This window comes from Mustela erminea, chromosome 3, assembly GCF_009829155.1.
Source record: "Mustela erminea isolate mMusErm1 chromosome 3, mMusErm1.Pri, whole genome shotgun sequence".
NCBI classification, from domain to species: domain Eukaryota; kingdom Metazoa; phylum Chordata; class Mammalia; order Carnivora; family Mustelidae; genus Mustela; species Mustela erminea.
Genome location: NC_045616.1, coordinates 8545948 through 8567333, shown reverse-complemented (window position 1 = coordinate 8567333; position 21386 = coordinate 8545948). Strand labels below are relative to the sequence as shown.

The 21386-nt window shown below is 38.7% G+C and overlaps 1 pseudogene; it reads left to right on the top strand.

Annotated features, from left to right (window-relative positions):
• Window positions 1-9778: 9778 nt before the first annotated feature.
• Window positions 9779-10572, top strand: LOC116585791 (annotated as a pseudogene).
• The last annotated feature ends 10814 nt before the right edge of the window (window positions 10573-21386 follow it).

The window sequence follows — 21386 nt, the reverse complement described above, 5'->3', positions numbered from 1 at the left end:
GTAGCAAATGACAATACAGACAAAGGGCTGATATCCAGGATCTATAAAAAACTCCTCAAACTCAACACACACAAAACAGATAGCCATGTCAAAAAATGGGCAGAAGAAATGAATAGACACTTCTCCAATGAAGACCTATAAATGGCTAACAGACACATGAAAAAATGTTCATCATCACTGGCCACCAGGGAGATTCAAATCAAAACCACATTGAAATACCACCTTACACCAGTTAGAATGGCCAAAATTAGCAAGTCAGGAAACAGCATGTGTTGGAGAGGATGTGGAGAAAGGGGAACCCTCTTACGCTTTTGGTGGGAATGCAAGTTGATGCAGCCACTTTGGAAAAACAGTGTGCAGATTCCTTAAGAAATTAAAAATACAGCTTCCCTATGACCCTGCAATTGCATTACTGGGTATTTACCTCAGAGATGCAGATGTAGTGAAAGAAGGGCCATCTGTACTCCAGTGTTCAAAGCAGCAATGGCCACAGTCACCAAACTGTGGAAAGAACCAAGATGCCCACAACGGATAAATGGATAAGGAAGATGTGGTCCATATACCCTATGGGGTATTATGCCTCCTTCAGAAAGGATGAATACCCAACTTTTGTAACAAGATGGACAGGACTGGAAGAGATTATGCTGAGTGAAATAAGTCAAGTAGCGAGAGTCAATTATCATATAGTTTCACTTATTTGTGGAGCATAAGGAATAACATGGAGGACATGGAGAGATGGAGAGAAGAAGGGAGTTGGGAGAAATTGGAGGGAGAGATGAACCATGAGAGACTGTGGACTCTGAGAAACAATCTGAGGATTTTGGAGGGCAGAGGAGTGGGAGGTTTGGTAAGCCTGGTGGTGGATATTATGGAGGGTACATATTGCATGGAGCGTTGGGTATGGTACATAAACAATGAATTCTGGAACATTGAAAATTTTTTTTAAAAATTACATAAATAAATAAATAAATAAAAATAAAGATAGAAATAGTGGCTGAAAACTTCCCAAGCCTGGAGACAAATTGGACCTCTAAGCTCATGAAATTATAGATCACTAATTATTTCATATCAAAACAATCTCATCTTCCTCAAGACACAGCATAATGAAACTGTCAAAAATCAAAGACAAGGAGAGAATAGCAAAACAGGCCTTGACTTTCCATCAGATTTCTCAGCAGGTTTCTTACAAGGCAGAGAATGAGACAATATGTTCAAATTGTTAGAAGGAAAAAAATAAACTAGCATAGTGGGGCGCCTGGGTGGCTCAGTGGGTTAAAGCCTCTGCCTTCAGCTCAGGTCATGATCCCAGGGTCCTGGGATCAAGCCCTGCATCAGGCTCTCTGCTCTGCGGGGAGCCTATTTCCCCCTCTCTCTCTCTCTCTGCCTGCCTCTCTACCTACTTGTGATCTCTGTCTGTCAAATAAATTAATAAAATCTTTTAAAAAAAAAGATTAAAAAAGTTGACAAATATTTACCTAGAGTACGATAAAAAAGGAAGGCTCAGCACAGAAAGAGAATAATCCTAAAATTTTTATGAAACCATAAAAGACCCCAAATAGCCAAAATGATCTTGAGATAATGAATGAAGTTGGAGGCTTCATGCTTGCTAATTTTAAACTATATTACAAACTATAGTAATAATTTAAAAACTATAGATTTGGCTTAAAAATAAACACATAAATCAATGGGAGAGAACATAGAGCCTAGAATAAGCCCAAACTTATACTGTCAATTTATGAAGAAAAAAGCCAAGAATATCCAATGGGAAATGGACAATATCTTCAACAAATGGTGCTGGGAAAATTGGACAGCCACATGCAGAAGAATGAAACTGGACCACAATCTTACACCATACATAAAAATTAACACAAAGTGGATCAAAAATATTAACATAAGACCAAAAATATTAACATAAGACCTGAAATCATAAAACTTCTAGAAGAATCATAAGCTAATCTGACATCAGTCTTGGCCATGAATTTTTTGGGATTTGACACCAAATGCAAAAATGAACATGTGAGATTACATCAAACTAAAAGCTTCTGCAAAGCAAGGGAAATCATTGACAGTACGAAGAGAGCCTATTCAGCTCTTTTCATGGTTTGGCTATTGTGGATGTTGATGCTATGAACATTGGGGTGTGTATGCCCCTTCTTTTCTCTACCTCTGTATCTTTGTGGCAAATATCCAGTAGTGCAATTGCTGGGTCTTAGGGTAGCCCTATTTTTAACTTTTTGAGGAACCTCCATACTGTTTTCCAAAGTGACTGTACCAACTCGCATTCCCATCAACAGTGTAAGAGAGTTCCCCTTTCTTCACATACTCTCCATTTGTTGTTTCCTGTCTTGTTAAATTTTGTATTCTAACTGATGTAAGGTGGTATCTCAATGTGTCTTTGGTTTGAATTCCCCTGATGGATAATGATATTGAATATTTTTTCATGTGACTGTTAGTCACAGAATGTGACTAACAGTGCAGGACAAAACGGATGTTGAAGAGGAGGCAGAGAAAGAACTCTTAAACTGTTGGCAAGAATGTAAGCTGGTTAAGCCACTCTGGAAAACAGTATGGAAGTTTCTCAAAAAACTGAAAAATAGAACTATCTTTTGATCTAGCAGTTCTACTTCTTGTTATTTATTTGGAGAAAATGAGAACACTAACTGAAAAAATGTAAATGCATATCTATGATCAAAGCAGTATAATTTATAATAACCAAGATATGCTAACAACCTAAGTGTCCATCAATGGATAAATGGATAAAGAAAATGTAGCATATATACACAATGGAATACCATTTAGCCATTAAAAATATATAATATTGCCATTTACAGCAACATGGATGCACCTTGAAGACATTATGCTAAGTGAAATAAGTTAGAGAAAGATAAATACCTTATGGTCTTACTTGTTTATGGAATCTAAAACAAAACAAAACAAAGTGACAGAACAGATTGCTGGTTTTCAGAGGCAAAGGGGGATGAGATGTAAAATAGGTTAAAAAGTACAAACTTTAGTTATAAAATAAGTCATAGAGATACAGTGTACAGCATGGCAAATCTAGGTAATAATGCTGCATTGTATATTTGGATATTACTAAAAGAATAAATCTTAAAAGTTTTCATTCACAAGAAAAAAATATATAACTGTAGTGATAGATGTTAACTAGATTTATTCTGGTCATCATTTCACAATATATGCAAATATCAAATTATTGTGTTGTATACCTGAAAATAATATTATATATCAATCATATCTGAATTTTAATGAAGAGAGAAGAATCATAAAACCAGAAATGAAAGTGGGTATATTACAACTGATATCACAGAAATACATAGGAACATAAGAAACGATTTTGAACAACTGCATATACCAACTAATTGGATAACCAAGAAGAAATGTCTAAATTCCTAGAAGAATACAACTTGGCAAAACATTCTGTTCCCTGATTATTTAAAAATTCTAAATAAAATAATGCATGTGTATAATATGCAACCTACAGCAGAGCAGAAACATGTTTGTCCTTTAATAATTCTGGAAGCAATCTTGCATCTCTTTCTGAAGTGGGAAAACATTGCCTTCAGTAGTATTAATGTTTTCAGGATACAGAGGAGTTTAGATTCTACAAAAGCTTAATACTAACACTAAGAAAGCTTTTACTGAAAGGTAATTGGCAAATCCAGCAGACTGTTGGAAAAAAATGAAGAATTTACTCTTTTACTCAAAGGTTTCTAACTTCAATATCAAGAGGATACATTTTATTAGCAGCTTTATTTTGTTCTTTTGCCTCAAACAACATATTTGCAAATACTATTTTTGTCATTCCTTCTTCCTAAAGCTGTCATGACTGATACCCTGGTAGAAACACAGATTCCTCCATATGTAAAATTTGGGTATCTGTACTCTTTACAACCAACCACTGAGTGTGACCCAGAGAATGCCAGAAAGATGCTGTAGTTCTATAAGACATGAAGAATGGACTCTTTTGTGAACAAAATCTGGGTTATTTTTCAATGCAATAAGGTGAATACAGAAGGAGATTGGTAAATACTTCTTCCATATGGGCTAAGGTTCAAGTATGAAAATTTGTGACAATTTTCTCCAAGCTGGATTTGCAGGAGCTCATGACCAGCATCCCATGGTGTGGGAAATCTCTGCAATCAATAAGGTGTTCAAAAACAAAACCAGTCATATTTATCATCTCTGAAGATCTCTGAAGGGTAATGATTCCAGTGGGTGGAATGGAATGAAATCATGGTTTTATACTGTAGGAAAAAAATTTAAGAAAAACAGTGTTGAAAATACAGTATTTCATAAAGATGCCATAAATTTTCCCTATGGCAAGAAAATACAAATGTTCACCTAAATTTGAGAGATACTCAATTTTCTATTGAAGTGATGAGTTTATGTTTAAATATATACTGAATCACACATGTAAAGTTTTATAACAGTAAAGTCTGCTATGATTGGCATCTGTTTGCACCTCTGCACATCTTTCCTAAGCAGCCCAGAGAAATAAACTAATGTGTCCAGAGACTTTATTTCAGTCCTATTCTAGGACAATTTTATTGTTTCATGGTCTTTCCCTCAGCTCACTGAGGCATATTTTCCAGGGGGAAGATGTTCTGAAGACAATAAATTAGAAGGAGTAGAAATCCCTCTAGAATTCTCTTTTGTACAAACTTAGCCCTTGAACTAATTACCTATGTGACGTAGCCTGGGTCTCAGAGGATCGAAGAGAATAAACCACAGGAGGCTCCCTTCAGTGTCAGCAAATTCTTGCTGTTGTGGCTGAATTCAAGATCATCCTACCTATCCCTCTCTCGACTAAAGGCCCGGCCCTCTGAAGAGAATCTGCCTCTTTCCAACCCAGTCTCAACATCCAAGTGCCAGCTCCTTGCCTTTCTACACTTCTTCCTTCTTCAGCTTATGGTAAAATGGGTGGGAGAGACCAGGTTAGGTTTGAGTACTTATGTTAGCATTCATTTCTCTTCTGGTAAATTTCAAAGAAGATTCAAAAGGAGGTTATCTTATATAGCCAATGAGGGTGGGCTATTCTTGGTGATAAGAACTAACACATAGCGGCAACTGGGTAACTCAGTCAGTTAAGTATCTGACTCTTGATTTCAGCTCAGGTCATGATCTGAAAGTCACAAACTAGAGCCACATGTGAGGCTCTGGGCTCACTGAGGAACTTGCTTATCTCTCTCCCTCTGCTCCTCCTCTCTCTCTCTCTCTCTCTCTCTCTCAGATAAATAAGTGAATGAATAAATTAAAAAAAAACAACATAGTACCCCAAATAATAGTATTGAAGACAGTACACTCAAACCTAATGATGGCCTCCTTAACACCATCACTACAATAATTTTCAGAGCCGGGTACATATTAAGACTCAAGAAAATATATATTTCAAGAAGTCAGTGACAGAAAGAAAGACAAGACAAAATTCCCCAAAAGGAAAAAGAGAAAAGAATAATCATCCAAGTACATGTCAGGTGTTAAACATTGCATGAGATATTACAGAAAAAAACATTAAGAGCATAGGATATAAAAGTTCTGTCACCTCATATCTTACATGATGGGAGAGACAAAATTCTTAGGAAAAAATAAAAATTTGAACCAAATCTATAATGTTAAATAGAATTTGAGAAAATAAATAGAAAGACGTTATTATGTCAGGTGAAAGATACATCAATTACAAGCGAATGGAGGCACCAGTGACTATACCTATATTTTAACAAGTCAACAGGATCAGCCTAACATAAGAATTTATGTGGAACAAGAGTTAATAATGAAATTAAATTTATATTATGGAAGCAGATATCTCATTATTAGTAAGTGCAGAATCTAGCTATTCTTTTATACATTTATTAAATACCTGCTTCAGGCCAAAACTAATCTAGATGCTAGAGAAGCAAGTGTCCCAAACATAGGATAAGCTCCTAAAATGTTCTCAGGCTGAAGGAGAAGCCAGCAAGTTACTGTAGTGGCAGAATAGGAAGATGAATATAGACACAAGGAAGAGGAGATCAGCAGGCATTTCTGGGAAATGTTGCTTGATCTTGGCTATATAGGTAAATAGAACCCCAGCAGGTTAATGTAGGAGAAAGAGAAGTTAGCTCATGCAAAGGAATAGAAGCTAGAAGGGTGCTTTTCAAACAAGATGAAGGATGTGAGGTTCGTGAAAGAGGAAGCATGTAATTACAGACCAGAACAAAAATAACACTAGGTACACACCTGGTTTTTGGAGGGTTTCTGAAGATTTAAGCAACAGAGAGAAAAAAGTGAACATTGTAATTTCCAAATATTACTCAGGGATGATATTACTCCCAGGAATATTACTTGGGTATAACAGCATGAAGGATGGATTAGGTTGGATATAACAATCTCAGTTATTAATAGAAAGTCTCACATTATAGCAACAAGGTCATCCAGTGGATCATTTTAACTCATTCTTGAATTTTGTGAAGAATTATTTTTCTGGTATTCTCAAAGACCAGTGACCCAAGCAAATTACTTCTAATGGCTTTGTTGCATGGAAAAAATATTTTTAAAATACTTTTTTTTTTCAGTGTTCCAGAATTCATTGTTTATGCACCACACCCAGTGCTTCATGCAATATGTGCCCTCCATAATACCCACCACCCAGCTAACCAAACTTCCCACCCATTTCCCCTCCAAAACCCTCAGTTCGTTTTTCAGAGTCCACAGTATCTCATGGTTCGTCACCCACTCCAATTTCCACCAAATCACTTCTCTCCATCTCCCCTTGCCCTCCATGTTATTCCTTATGCTCCACAAATAAGTGAAACCATATAATTGACTCCCTCTGCTTGACTTATTTTACTTAGCATAATCTCTTCCAGTCCTATTCATATTGGTACAAAAGTTGGACATTCACCTTTTCTGATGGAGGCATAATACTCCATAGTATATATAGACCACATCTTCTTTATCCATTCATCCATTGAAGGGTATATTGGTTCTTTCCACAGTTTGGTGACTGTGGCCATTGCTGCTATGAACATTGGGGTACAGATAGCCCTTATTTTCACTACACCTCTATCTTTGGGGTGAATATCCATTAGTGCAATTGCAGGATCATATGGAAGCTCTATTTTTAATTCCTTAAGGAATCTCCACATACTTATCCAAATTTGACCCCTCTGTAACTTTCCCATTTGTGATATAGTTTTCCTACTGAAACAAACAAACAAACAAAAAACCCTCAGTATATATTTCCTTCCCTTTCAAGTGAGAATACATTTAAAGAAAGATATTATCCTATATAGTGGTACTTATACTAATAACAGCAAATCATTCAAATAGATTTTTCAATCGTGCATTTCTAGATTCTAACTCAACCTCCCCCCAAATACCCACTGTATCAATGACCTGATTTTAAAATGTTGCCTGAACGAAGAAAAAAATATAGATGTGGTTTGGCAGCTTCAAACATGCTGCCTTTATATTTTTACAATCTGACCTGTATTTCCATTAATGAAGTATTTTTCATAACTTCTCCATTCTTCTTCTCATTTTAAGCATGTTATTAAAGACACCAGAATTTTTTAAAATATGAAATTTCTCAACCACGTTCCTTCCCCCTATCTTATAATGGTGACATTGAATTTTTAAGCAAAATCTTATTTAAGCTCTATATTTTTATTTTCAATGAGCTTCTTGCCTGTTGGGGTAAGGTGAATTAGGCATTCGTGCCAGTTTTGCATCACCATAGATTTGCATGTTTTTCGTGAAGCAGAGGAGTGAAAAGGTCAGGTTTCTGGGCTCCAGGTGTAGACTCTGGCTTTATCCTGTAGCAGCTCTGATCTCTCCTAACAGGTTTCATAACCCCCTAAGACTCTGTTTCTTTCCACTTACTACTTATGTTCACCATTTATTTAGCACCATTTTTTTATGTGCAAATAGTGTGTAAATTAAGTGTAAAGATCATCTATCTGGAGATGAGGAAATTGTAGAGGGCTCTCTAGTTGTTAAAATATGGGAAGCAGGAATTGAACCATGACAACAAACTTCCTCTCTTCCCATACAGTTTCACGGGTACTGTTGTGCTTTTGGTTTCTTGTTCATTATTGCCATTATTATTTAGTAAAATGATCATTTGGAGAAGAGACAAGTAATTTATTTCAGTATACCTTCTATTCCCATGCATCCTTTAGGGCACTCGATGTTTCTCCAAACCCTGAAAGCTGAACATTATCTTTTGCATTTTCATGCAAGAAGGCTGAGGTTCAAAGTGTTGACGTTACTCTCCCAAAGTCCTCAGTTCACTCAGTTCCTCATTCTGCCAGAATAGTCATAGGCAGAATGCAGATTGAGAAAAATTTCTCCAGTTAAAACAAAGTGCTTATCGCCCTACAATGGGTGTTCCAAGCATATACACAGTGCCTACACCTGAAACAGAATCCTAAGCCCCAATTCCTGAATCATGGTTTTTTTCATTTTTTATTAAAATTAACTATATTATTAATTAACCTATAATATTAATTAACCTGATTACACACTGCCTAAAAATGCTTACAAAATAGCATTTTTATTTTTTTTATTTTTTTTAAAGATTTTATTTATTTATTTATTTATTTGACGGAGAGAGAGATCACAAGTAGGCAGAGAGGCAGGCAGAGAGAGAGAGAGGAGGAAGCAGACTCCCTGATGAGCAGAGAGCCCGATGCGGGACTCGACCCCACGACCCTGAGATCATGACCTGAGCCGAAGGCAGCGGCTTAACCCACTGAGCCACCCAGGCGCCCCAAAATAGCATTTTTAAAGAAAGAGAATAATCTCCTCCCAGTATCTTCAGGGTTTCTCATCACACTTAAATATAATCAATCTCTCCTCCTGAAACACAGCATTGCATTTGCCTCTCTTATGTGGTGGTACTTTTTCTGATCTTCAGAAAGTGTCCACAATTGTGAACATTTGCAAGCTAACTCAATACACTATGCTGTAATTATCTATGAGTCAAAGGAATTAAATATATGTCAAAATACAAGGTGCTCACTCCTAGTTGCCTGACAATATGGTACAGAAGTAGTTCCTACTTGAACTCATTTTTCCAATTACACTGACTGTATTTAATAATAATTGTTACCCCTTTGTCCATTATCATTTCTAACACTTTCCAAAAACTTCACTCAATTTTTTTTATTTTCCATCCTTCATTAAAAGCTTTGTTTCACCCTCGTGGTGTTTGTTTTTACCAAACCCAGATTGCGCAGACTATTTATTTATTTATTTATTTATTGACACAAGCAAGCAGAGAGGCAGGCAGAGAGGGAGAGGGAAGCAGGCTCCCCACTGAGTAGAGAGCCCAATTCAGGGATCAATCCCAGGACCCTGAAATCATGATCCAAGCTGAAGGCAGAGGCTTAACCCACTGAGCCACCCAGGCACCCCTATACCTAAAAATTTTAAAGCCTCCTATTTCACATGTCTTTCTGTGTAAGTAAGTTCTGTGAAATTTTTGTGTAGTCTTCAAATATAATGTCCAAAATTATAAATAAACTGTGCATGGTTTTTATATAGCTTTAATAAATGTCAAATAAACCACAGATCCAAAATTTAAAAACAAAAAACAATTACAAAAGTCACACTTACTCTCTAAACTGTGTCTCTTTCTTTCCAGCCATACATAGGATTGTTGCCATGGAAGGAGAAAATGTGTTTCCCCAGCACGATTGTGTTGCTGGGCTTCTCAGATTATTCATGACTAGACATACCCCTCTTTGGAGTTGTCCTGATCTCTTAAATCTTCACCCTGATGGGGAACAGCTCCATCATTCTTTCCATGGTGGAGCCCAGAATCCAGACCCCCATGTACTTCTTCCTGGACAATCTGTGCTGGACCTTGTGTCACCTGCACCATTGTGCCCCAGCTGCTGGACAACCTATTGGGGCCAGAGAAGACCATTGCTTCCTGGGGCTGTATCACCCAGGCTTACCTCTTCCACTGGACAGGATGCACTGAATGTGCCCTGCTGACAATAATGGCTTTTGATCACTATGCAGCTATCTGCCAGCCCCTCCAGTACACTCTTATCATGCAACCATGGGTGTGTGTGCAACTGGCAGTGGCTGCCTGGTCCAGTGGCCTGGCCAATTCAGTACTCCAAGCTACGCTCACTCTACAGCTCTACCATTGTGGTCACCATACACTTAACCACTTCTTCTGTGAAATACCTGTTCTGATCAAGCTGGCCTGTGGTGACACCACTGTTAATGACCTGTCCTTGGCTGTGGGAGCCATCCCTTTTGCACTGATGGCTCCCCTGCTTGTGTTAATCTCCTACACATTCATTGCCAAGGCTGTGTGGAAGTTACCTTCAATTAATGGGAGATACAAGGCCCTCAGCACCTGCAGCTCCCACTTGGTGGTTGTCATCATGTACTTTGGACCTCCAACCCCCTATCAATAGCACCCAGGACAAATTCATGTCCTTCTTCTACTGTGTTATCACCCCACTGCTCAACCCACTCATCAACACCCTGAGAAACAAGGATGTGAAGAGAGCTTGGAAAAGGATCCTACAACCCCAGAGTGAGGTAAAATCCTAAAAAGGATAGTAATCACTGAAAAAAAAAAAAAAGCAGCAGCCCAGGTAATCTCTGCCTGTCTTCTGGGCCAATCACATGCACAACTCAGTAACTATAAGCAAGTCTGTTTCCAAATGAGTTGTCCATGGGCCCCAAGGAAAGAGTTCCCATCACTTAACAGCAACCATCCTAATGCCTAAAGAAACTCTTCCAACTAGAAAGTGCTTGGTTCTGAAATCTCAAGTGAAGCAATCCTGCTCCTTCTGACCTTCCCCAAATGTCTGATTCTCAGTGGAAAGAACGATTCCACACATCCATAGGAGGATAAGTAACACAACATTTTCAAATCCCTTTCTATAACAGCTCCCATTTACCAGATAGCATATAAGAAAATTTGCAAAAAACTTTTATACAGATCCAAACAAGATATTTAAGTAAGAATTCATTGGATTGATCACATCTTATATGCAAACCTTTTTAATCTCTCCTGTCCCTGAGGATCTCAGGTGCTCTCTCCTTTCTCAAACACCTTATCACCCTATAACTTATCAAATTCTTACTTAATCAATGCCCTTTCCATCTATCTTCAATGATTCATTCATGAAAACAATTTCAGGGGCGCCTGGCTGACTCAGTTGGTGGAACATGAGACTCTTGATCTTGGGGTTATAAATTTGAACCCCATATTGGGTGTAGAGATTACTTAAAATAAGATCTTAAAAAAAAGGAAAAAGAAAACAATTTCAACCTCCCCATAACAAATTTCCTTCACTTCTCTCAATTAATTAATGACAGATATGATTCAATATGCCTTTATATTTTTTCTATATGTACAAACAAATTCCTTCATTTGTCTAATTCACTATTTCAATATAGCTTTTGAAGATTAGAGACAGCCCTCTTCCATTGTATACTGATCAATAAATATTAGGCTCTAAATGCCCAAGATATATCTGACATAGAACAGGGATTGAATAAAGGTTTGAACTAAGAGTTAAATACAAAGGTGGTCCCCACTTATTGATGAGCAAAAGCACATAATGTCCCCACTGAGTTTGTTCTTGACATCTGCCAAGCCATGGGCAACTCCCTTTGTTGAGTGATACCTACTTTTGATCTCTTGGATTTCAGTTAATTAACACATGAAATCATTTAACACTGTCATTGTATTCTCTTTCCAGGATACTATTTGAATATATTTATTATCTAAACTAATTGAATCCCCTCCTCTCTGATATGTCTTCTTTCTTCTATGCATCTGAGAAGAAACTGACTTCCCAGCCAAACATTTTGGAAATAGAAACAAAAACTTAGCTCAAAGAGAGGCATCTGCTTCAAATCAATGATGACTTTAACCACTGCACCATCTCTGACCTTTCCCGGGGCACGGAAGTCAGTCTAGGATGGTATCCAGTCAGGACTTCGTTAGCTCATTTGAATCAGTTTGATAGACAACTTTTCTCTATCTGTAAGATTTCTAAGAGTGGGGTGCCTGGGTGGCTCAGTGGGTAAAGCCTCTGCCTTCTGCTCAGGTCATGATCTCAGGATCCTGTGATTGAGCCCCGCATCAGGCTCTCTGCTCAGCAGTGAACCTGCTTCCTCCTCTCTCTGCCTGCCTCTCTGCCTACTTGTGATCTCTCTCTCTCTCTCTCTCTCTGTCAAATAAATAAATAAAATCATTTAAAAAAAATTCTAAGAGCAAGCAGGCTCACTTTACGCTCCTTCACCCGCAAAAATTCTGAAAATATGAAATGTTCCATCTGTTGTAACTTTTGAAATTTATCCTTCTGGAGGAAAGGGATGCAGAAAAATCAGTATATAAGCAAAATCAGCCATCAGTAGATTACTTTTCTACCACAGTTCAGCTTTTAACATTAACCCTAACTTGTTTTTTCTGAGAAAAGGGGAAAACATTTATGTGAAGCATCCAGGAAACTACTTCTTGGAAACTGGACAATAGTTTTCAGAGGGTACTCTCAGGAGACTCCTGACAAGAATGGAAGTTTATTTCTGGGACAGGAATTTTTGGACCACATTTAACTTTGACTTACAAAGGGAGATATCAGAGTAAAACCACCTGGCTGCTCAGAGAACTGACAGGAGATTATTAAGAATTCATTTGCACCTTGAGTATAAACCAGAAACTCACATATGCAGGGTCTATGCAACACATTTTAAAAACCTACAAGAAACTTGCATTTAGAGAAAAGAAGTAATAGGGAAAGGTAACAGAAAGTTGGACTATAACCCCATGTCCACAAGCCAGTGTTTTCTCTGCCTTCAACAAGTATCCCTAGGATGTCAATGATTTATAATTTTTAATTAATTAATTTAAATAATTAATTTGATGTTAAGATTTATGATTTATAAGTTATATTTAAAGTAGATTACATCTGCCCATAGCTCCTCTCGGATGTTGGATGGATGAGTTTTCTAGAATGACTCTCAGAGAATGAGCTAGCTTGTCTTCACATTATCTGCAAAGTTTTGGAGTGACTTACCTGGCATCCTGCTATGGCATAAATGTTTCTTCCCTCCCAAAAGTGTACGTTGAAATTCTAACCACAAATATGATGGAATTTGGAGATGGGGCCTTTGGGAGGAAATTAGGTCAAAAAGGGTCCACCCTCATGATGGGATTAGTGTTCTTACAAGAGACATACAGAGATTATATCTCTCTTTCAATATCTCTCAATCTCTTTGCCACTTGAGGACACAGTGAGAAGGCAGCCATCTGAATCCCAGGTCTTCCTGGCCAGCAACTCCATCTCAGACTCCCCATCCTCCAGCGCCATGAAAAATAGGAGACCATGAAGCTACCCAGTGTACAGGATCTGTCATGACATCCCGACCAGACTTAGACACTCACTGCGCAGCCTGCGCAAGGGCTGTAGACATCTCTCTCGATACAAAGATGGGAGGGGGATGTCCTGAGATAGGAGGGGCCACAGCAGGTATATCTCTCCCATTGCAGATAAAAGGAAGCTTCAGGAGGTATTGCAGATAAAAGGAAGCTTCAGGAGGTATTGCAGATAAAAGGAAGCTTCAGGAGGTAATGCACAAAGGCTTACAATAAGCCAGCAGGAACTGAACAGTACCTCAGATATTGTGACACCACAGTTTGAGAAGGAAGTGAGAGGACAGGTCTGTGTCTCTGTGACCAACAGACACTAAGGTGGTCTGCAGTGATCTGAACTTTCATGTTTCCATGCTTATGCATTTTAAAAATTTAGCTTGCTTAGAAAAAAATAAACTAAATAATTAATTAAAATTTAGCTAATTTGGGTACATAAAATCTGTCAGAAGTGCCTGCTTTCAAAATAAGTCAATCAGAGAAAGACAATTATCATATGATCTCTCTGATATTAGGAATTTGAGAAGCAGGGTGGGGGGTTGTACAGGGTAGGGAGGGTAAAAAATAAAATAAGATGGAATGAGGAGAGAGATAAACCATAAGAGACTCTTAATCCCACAAAACAAATTGAGGGTTGCTAGGGGGTGGGGATATAGGGATAGGGTGGTTGAGTTATGAACACTGGAGAGAGTATGTGAGTGCTGTGAATTGTGTAAGATTTCACAGACCTGTACCCCTGGGGCAAATAATACATTATATGTAAATAAACATAATTTAAAAGAAAGAAAGAAAGAAAGAAATGCCTGCTCTCTAGCAACTTACTGCCTCATATTACATGCATTCTGACCCTAGATAACCCCCAAAATAATATTAATCAAGTCAGCCTCCACAACAATTCCACAGCATTAATGATGGAGTTAATTTTGCTCATTTCTGTCACCAGTGGCCTTGTGGAGGCCAAGAAAAACAAGGTTGTACCCACCTGGAGTCTAGCCCTGACAAAAGTACCGCCATCTTGGCAAATCAGAGGCTGGCAACTTGCACCCCCTCTCCACCCACTGCCCTCCCTTCAGTAGTATATGTGACATTCCTCAGTCACCCCTGGCTGCCCTAAAAGAAAAACAAATAGTTAACTTGAAGAGATCACAATCCTGTAAGACAGGAGTCTCCCTTGGTTTACCAACGTCCTAGAGATTTACAACAAAGAAGCTATCTTAACGATAGCACAATTTCCAGAGGCAAATAACTCAGTTCTTTAAGCCCTAATGTTGCCCTCCCCACCATAAAACTGAAGGAGGCTGAGGCAGAAGGATATGTAAATAAAGTTAAATTTCTTCTAAACCTAAATCCCACTAACAAGGACACTTGATAGGAGAAATGTGAAACTTTATCTCTAAACCTCCAAGATAGTGTCAGCGATCATTCCCAAGCATATGACCCACTGATATACATCTAAAGGGTCTCACAAGAAGATTTTAATTATTGGTAATGAATAACTTTTTCCCCAGACAACAGCTAGCCCCTCAAAGTCCTGGAGACCTCACTTCCAAAATTCCTTAGAGACTTACATCATCCATAACCCCTTTTGTCCTCACCCACCACTGAGTCCACCCCTACTCTGCCTTTAAAAACTCTGACTGTAATCTGGCTTGGGGTCCAAGTCCCTACTCCACTGTGTCGGGTATACTTGGGCTCAAGCTTAAGCTAGTCAAATAAACCCTCGTGTGATTGTATTGGTGCTTGGCTCCTCGGTGGTCTCTCAGATGCCAAAACTCAGGCATAACAGGCCTCATCCGGCAGTTGTGAAAAACCACCTACAAAAGCAAACATTTAGCAAAGAGCACTTCAAAGAGTTATTCTCAAATTCCACATTCAAAACACCATAGCTCCAAAACCATGAGGGATAAAAGACTGCGGTCTGTGAGAACAGGTGGGAGTGAAGACAGTTCTAACCAAGAAGGTGGTAGCCCCTTGGTATTTTCAGGACTCTGAGCCTACCTGTGCTTGACTCAGGGTGGAGCAGAGGAAATGGACTGTGCAACATAGGTGCTCTCACCCACGGACACAGAGGTCCCTATAACTGGAGGGAAAAGAGAACACCAAGGCGAGATGCAAAACCCAGTGGCACTTTCTGGTTAAAGAAGGAGTGGGAATGATGTTCCAGGAGAGGAAGTAGCTCCTGATATGACATGGAATTTGTAAAGTTTTGCAGGCGAGGTAAACACAACACCAGGCGAGGTAGGCACAAGGCAAGATTTATTAAAGTCACTCTCTGGTGAAGTTTCAGGACTCAGGAGAAGCGGAGCCAGGAAAGTCGTGCCAGGAGGAGTTGGACACCCTCGGGCAAGTTTCTGCAACTCCGGAAAGTGGAGTGGGGGAAGTCGTGCTGGGAGGGAGTCAGGGGGGGATCTTTTATAGGGCCAAGGCAGAGATACATGGTAAGGTATTTGGTGATTGGAGGGTATTGGGGGGGGGGGGGTCCTGATACTTCTGTTTCCTGCATAGGTATCAGATCACCTATGGAGACGTGACCGGGGCATCCATCCTTTTGGAGGGAGAGTCAAGGGTTGGGGGGGGGCTGGAAGATAGCGGTCCCACGGTCATTTCTATCATTCCTCCTGCATTCCTAGAGCTTCTCAGTCCTTCAGGATGGTGAAAGAATCCTCTACAGCAGCAAAGAATGAGTGAGATCTTGATCAGCCCATGTGAGGGAAAGCAAAGTGCACAGAAACTATGTAACATTGCCCATTCTATTAACATACTGACATACACATGTATATACAACATTGATATACTATACATGATAGAATATATGGTGTAACTTATAATTAGAACATGTAAATATAACTTATAATGACAAACGTGATATGATTTAGGTCAGTCCTTGATAAATCTTATCACTGAGAGAAAATGACCCTTTTTTCAAAAACAGGAGCATTAATAAGTCTTATTTTTTTTAAGTTTTATTTATTTATTTGAGAGAGCAAGAGAGAGAGAGAGGGGTGTGAATAGGGGATAAAAAGAGAATCTCAAGCAGACTCCCCAGTGAGCATAGAGCCCAACCCCAGACTCGACCTCATGACCTGAGATCAGGATCTGAGTCTAAACCAAGAGTCAGAAGCTCAACACTGAGCCACTCAGGCATCATGCAAGTCTTATTCTCAACTGATATAGAATCAATGATAAGGTCTATACTTACCTATTGATAAATACATCTTTGTCCACTTTTTTCAGCATAAGCAGTAGTTCCCTTGTGAAAACAGTGGTGTATGAATGCACAACAGCTCCTAGTCCTAGATATATATAATTGTGTAAATTACATAATTTACTTTTCACTTGAAAAGTCTGCTTAATTTCTGTCCAACTGAATATACCAGTTAAATATGCATCCCTGTGGCATCCTTTCCAGGTCTGGATTCTGATCCTGAAATAGATATTGCACAAAAATAACAAATAAAAGAAAGATAAAACTTTATCTATCTATATAATAGATATGTATTTTATGTAATGTACCCAAATTTTATATTTTAAATTTATATCCTATAACATACATAAAATACACAACTTGTATTTTGTATTTACATAATACAGGATTATATTATTATAATTATGTTAATATATTATTATAGTATGGTATAAACGAGTATTTACATATGCTACTGTACAGAATTCTATGAGCGGGGAGAACTGGATAGAAAGACATGCCAGCACATGCATGTTGAAGGATGCAATTCTGGAGGGACGGAAGTGAGTAGGAAGGGAGGAGATCAACTCTGGAGATCCTAAGAGCCCCTGACAGTCCTTCCTGACCCCCTGTCATTGTCTTCCCTAACTCTTACATCTGATTGAAGCCAGAACAACCTTATCATAACAATAGAGCTTCTTATTTAGAGACATTCTTATCTATCTGGACAATATTTATTTTATTTTAATTTAATGCCTTATTTAATTAGATTCCAAGCAGGGAAAGTGACAGACCGTGTGGTGCAGTGTTAATTCATCCTAAAGCTGGTAAGATGATTGTTGCCTGTATTTTTCTTCTCCGGGATACCCCTAACACATTTGACTGTCTCTACATGGCCCTTTAGCTCTGAATAATTACAGCAATTCTCTGGAAGCAATTATAAATTAATCATTCTGGAAAAACCTCTCAGAGTGACAAACCATCAGCAAACATAAGAGTTATAACTCAGGATCATATTCCCAGATGGTGTGAAAATGTTTTTAAAAGTGTAATGTTTCACAAACACAAATGAAAATCTGTTGTGATAAGTTGTCTGTCACACTTTGTCTCTCTCAAGGGTAGTACTTGATCATTCTTGGCCTTTATTGTCTTCTTGTCCTTTTTAAAATCTTGAGTCTTTGGGTTTTTTTTTTTAAGATTTTACATATTTATTTGACAGACAGAGATTGCAAGTAGGCAGAGAGGCAGGCAGAGAGAGAGGAAGGGAGGCAGGCTCCCCACTGAGCAGAGAGCACAATGCTGGTCTCAATCCCAGGACGCTGGGATCATGACCTGAACTGAAGGCAGAGGCTTTAACCCACTGAGCCACCCAGGTGCCTTGGGTCTTTAAACTTTTTAGCTTACATTTTCTCGTTCTCAAATCTTACATAACTCTTTTTTTTTCCTCCATGTAGTTTTTCCTGTTTGGTTAATCTGAAAACACTGACCACATAAATCAAATTTAATTTTTGAAACATTTTTCCCACTGAAGCTATCTTTCCTTTTTTCTTTCAAATAGATAACCTTTTTTTTTTTTTTAATTTATAATACCTTGCAGAAATGAGAGCATAAACACTGATTCATGTCTAAGTTTCTGGCATAAGATAGCCTGAAATTATTATTAATCCATGTATACCATCTGGTAACTTTATTACTTATGTGCTTTTACTGAGACACATCAAATTTGATGATCTGAAAGGAAAACCTTGGTTTATTTCTCATTTCAGTTGATTACAATAGATTGTAAAGAGACCAAATCATAGATGCCAATGAATTATGATCTAATCATCTTGTCTTTATTTTGGAACAAAAATCTTGCCCATAAATCCAGGAATGTGATCATAGGAAACCCTTCAGACATTGAGCTGATGAGTCATTGTACCTGGATCCTGTGTGTGGATATGGCCATTGCACAGGGCAGGTCAAACGTACTGCACCACTGTATGAAACAGATTGCATGTCCTGTTGAAGACAAGCCAGTGTTAACGTCTTTGTGTCTACAGAAGGTACAGCTCAAAAGTATGGCTGTGCATCGTCACATCTGCCAGTGGACATCCCAGAGGGCATTAAGTTTGGTGAGGGTAATGATGATTAGGATGAATGGCACGTCCAGAAGGAATGGCTCTCTTGCACCACCTCCCAGTTAGGATTAAGTCCTGTCTGAATCATTCTCTCTGCTCTTTGCTTTCCTTAATCCTTCTTTCAATTGTATTTCCATTGTCATGTGATAATTTCCTTAATGTCTGCTTTTCTGCACCACTGAGGTATAATTTACATTCGACAGAAATCACCCTTTTTTGTATACAATGTAATAAACATAGCATTGTGCAACACCATTCTGGTCTAGCCACAGAACCCTTCAGTTACCCCCAAAAAGTTTCTTCAAAGGCCAAATCGGTCTATTTACACTCTATTTATCCCCATCATCACTGCATGGCATCAGGTGAGAATTCCTTCCACGTCTATCAACAGGTCAATGGAGGAAAGAAAACAGGTAGGAAGGGAGAGCTAGACAACCACTTACAAAATGTCATATCAGGAACCACACTAAGATACTCACATATCTTTTCTCAGTTTTTCTTACAACAACTTGGTGGTCAGATATTGTTATTTCTACTTTATAGATGCGAAGACTGATCTTCAGGACACTTACTTAACAAGGTCCAGTGGTTAACACCTGGGTGCTGGCATTTGAATCCCATCCATTTGACCCCAAGTGCCCATTTCTCACCACCACCTTTTACTGGTCTCATGTTAAATGAATATTGGTCTAGAGGTGTATCTTCTGGTGATCTGCATACATCCTTGTTTCCTTTACTATAATCTTAATCACAGCTAAAATAAAAAGAAATTCCAGAAATGTATATAACCCATAACACATCCTCTACCTCCACAGAGAACCTTTCTTTTCACTCCAAGCAGAACGAGACTCTCTCTTCTCCACTAACTATAATTTCTTTGATCATTAAATGTATACATATACTCCCTGTTCAATTATTAATCTGTTATGTCCATATCCACATAAACTGCCTCAAGATACATTCTCTCAGAGGCTTGTATGACTAATACAAGAGCTCTATTATGGCCCCAAATATAATAATGCTAAGAAAGAAATTTCAGGAAGTCTCCAAAGGTCTTTCAGGATTAGGTTCAGCTTCTTAAAACATAAAACCCAAATCAGTGCTATAAACAAGATGGAAAGTTATCACTCTCATGTCAAGGAACCAGGGAGTCAACAGCTAATGCACATCCTTGATCATCAGGTACCCTGGCTCCTCTGAATGTTCCATCACTCTTAGGGTACAGATCTGACCTTTAAGTTTCCTTCAAGGTCAAATATGTTTGCTAAGTCTCCAGCCATCATGTCTACATTGCAAAAGAAGGAGAAGAAGAAGAAGAAGAAGAAGAAGAAGAAGAAGAAGAAGAAGAAGAAGAAGAAGAAGAAGAAGAAGAAGAAGAAGAAGAAGAAGAAGAAGAAGAAGAAGAAGAAGAAGAAGAAGAAGAAGAAGAAGAAGAAGAAGAAGAAGAAGAAGAAGAAGAAGAAGAAGAAGAAGAAGAAGAAGAAGAAGAAGAAGAAGGGGAGGAGGAGGAGGAGGAGGAGGAAGAGGAGGAAGAAGAAAGATGGAAAAATATCTCTGGCAGCTTTCCCAGCATCTCATTCGTCTTTTTTTCCTCCTGTGTCTGTCAGGGAAACTGGAATACACAACTCATGGAGTGCCAGGGACTGTAGACAAAACATGGGAGCAGAGGGATATGGAGGTGAAGGAGCTGAGATTTGCATAACTGGAAAGGGACCCTGTGTCTGTCTCAGTCACGAGAGTGTCCATCTACACTATGCCAGCATTTTCTGGCACAAGACTGTGGATACCATCTCTTTGTTTTCCAACTTCACAGATAATGAAGCCTCTGTGTTTCTGGGAATCATCCCACCTGGACTTCAAGACAATTCCTTTAGATATTCCACATCTCTCATCCCATTCCCCCAGGGAGAGAACATAGCAGAGCAGTGCTTAGAACAGGGGAACTCCCCCAATCATCCCTCAAGCACAAGCTCCCCTCTTCCCTTGGGTCAGGCTTTCTCTCCATCTAACACTAGACAAAATGCTTCCCCAAATGCTGGAACATAAAAATGAAGCCACTGCCATGATCTCATCTTACTCCTACTCCAACATCTAGAGCTACCCAAAGATCATTGAATAGAAACACAGAGAGGAGAAATAGTTGCCCAAAGGTGTCATTGTCTATGATGGTTTCTAACACCAGCTTTTATTCACTTGAACTATAGCTCATGAGATAACATATGCACCATTTCATGCTGATTGTCCACCAGAAGGCTCAGGGCCATCCTTTCCAAGTGACAAATGGACCAGGCAGCTGAGACCACATGTAGTAGTCAGAAAAAAATTCAGTTATTACTCTGTGGCAGTCACTGTCCTGGGTGCTTTACCCAAAAAAAATAAATAAATAATAACAATAATAATAATAATAAATAACTAAATCAAACAAACAAATAAAACCCAACTCATTTTACCTTTGCAACACACTATGAAGGCCAAGACTACTGTTCCCTATACTTTTCTGATGACATGAGTACCACACAGAGAGGTTAGGTAATCTCCTCAGAGACAGACAGTGTGTCACTGACCATGGTATTGAGCCTGTGCTGTGGCCACACTCTCACTGAAGTACATGCTGTACAAGTTACCCATCCACTCTGACTCTATGGATGACACCTACCTGCCCTGAAGAGTTAAAAAC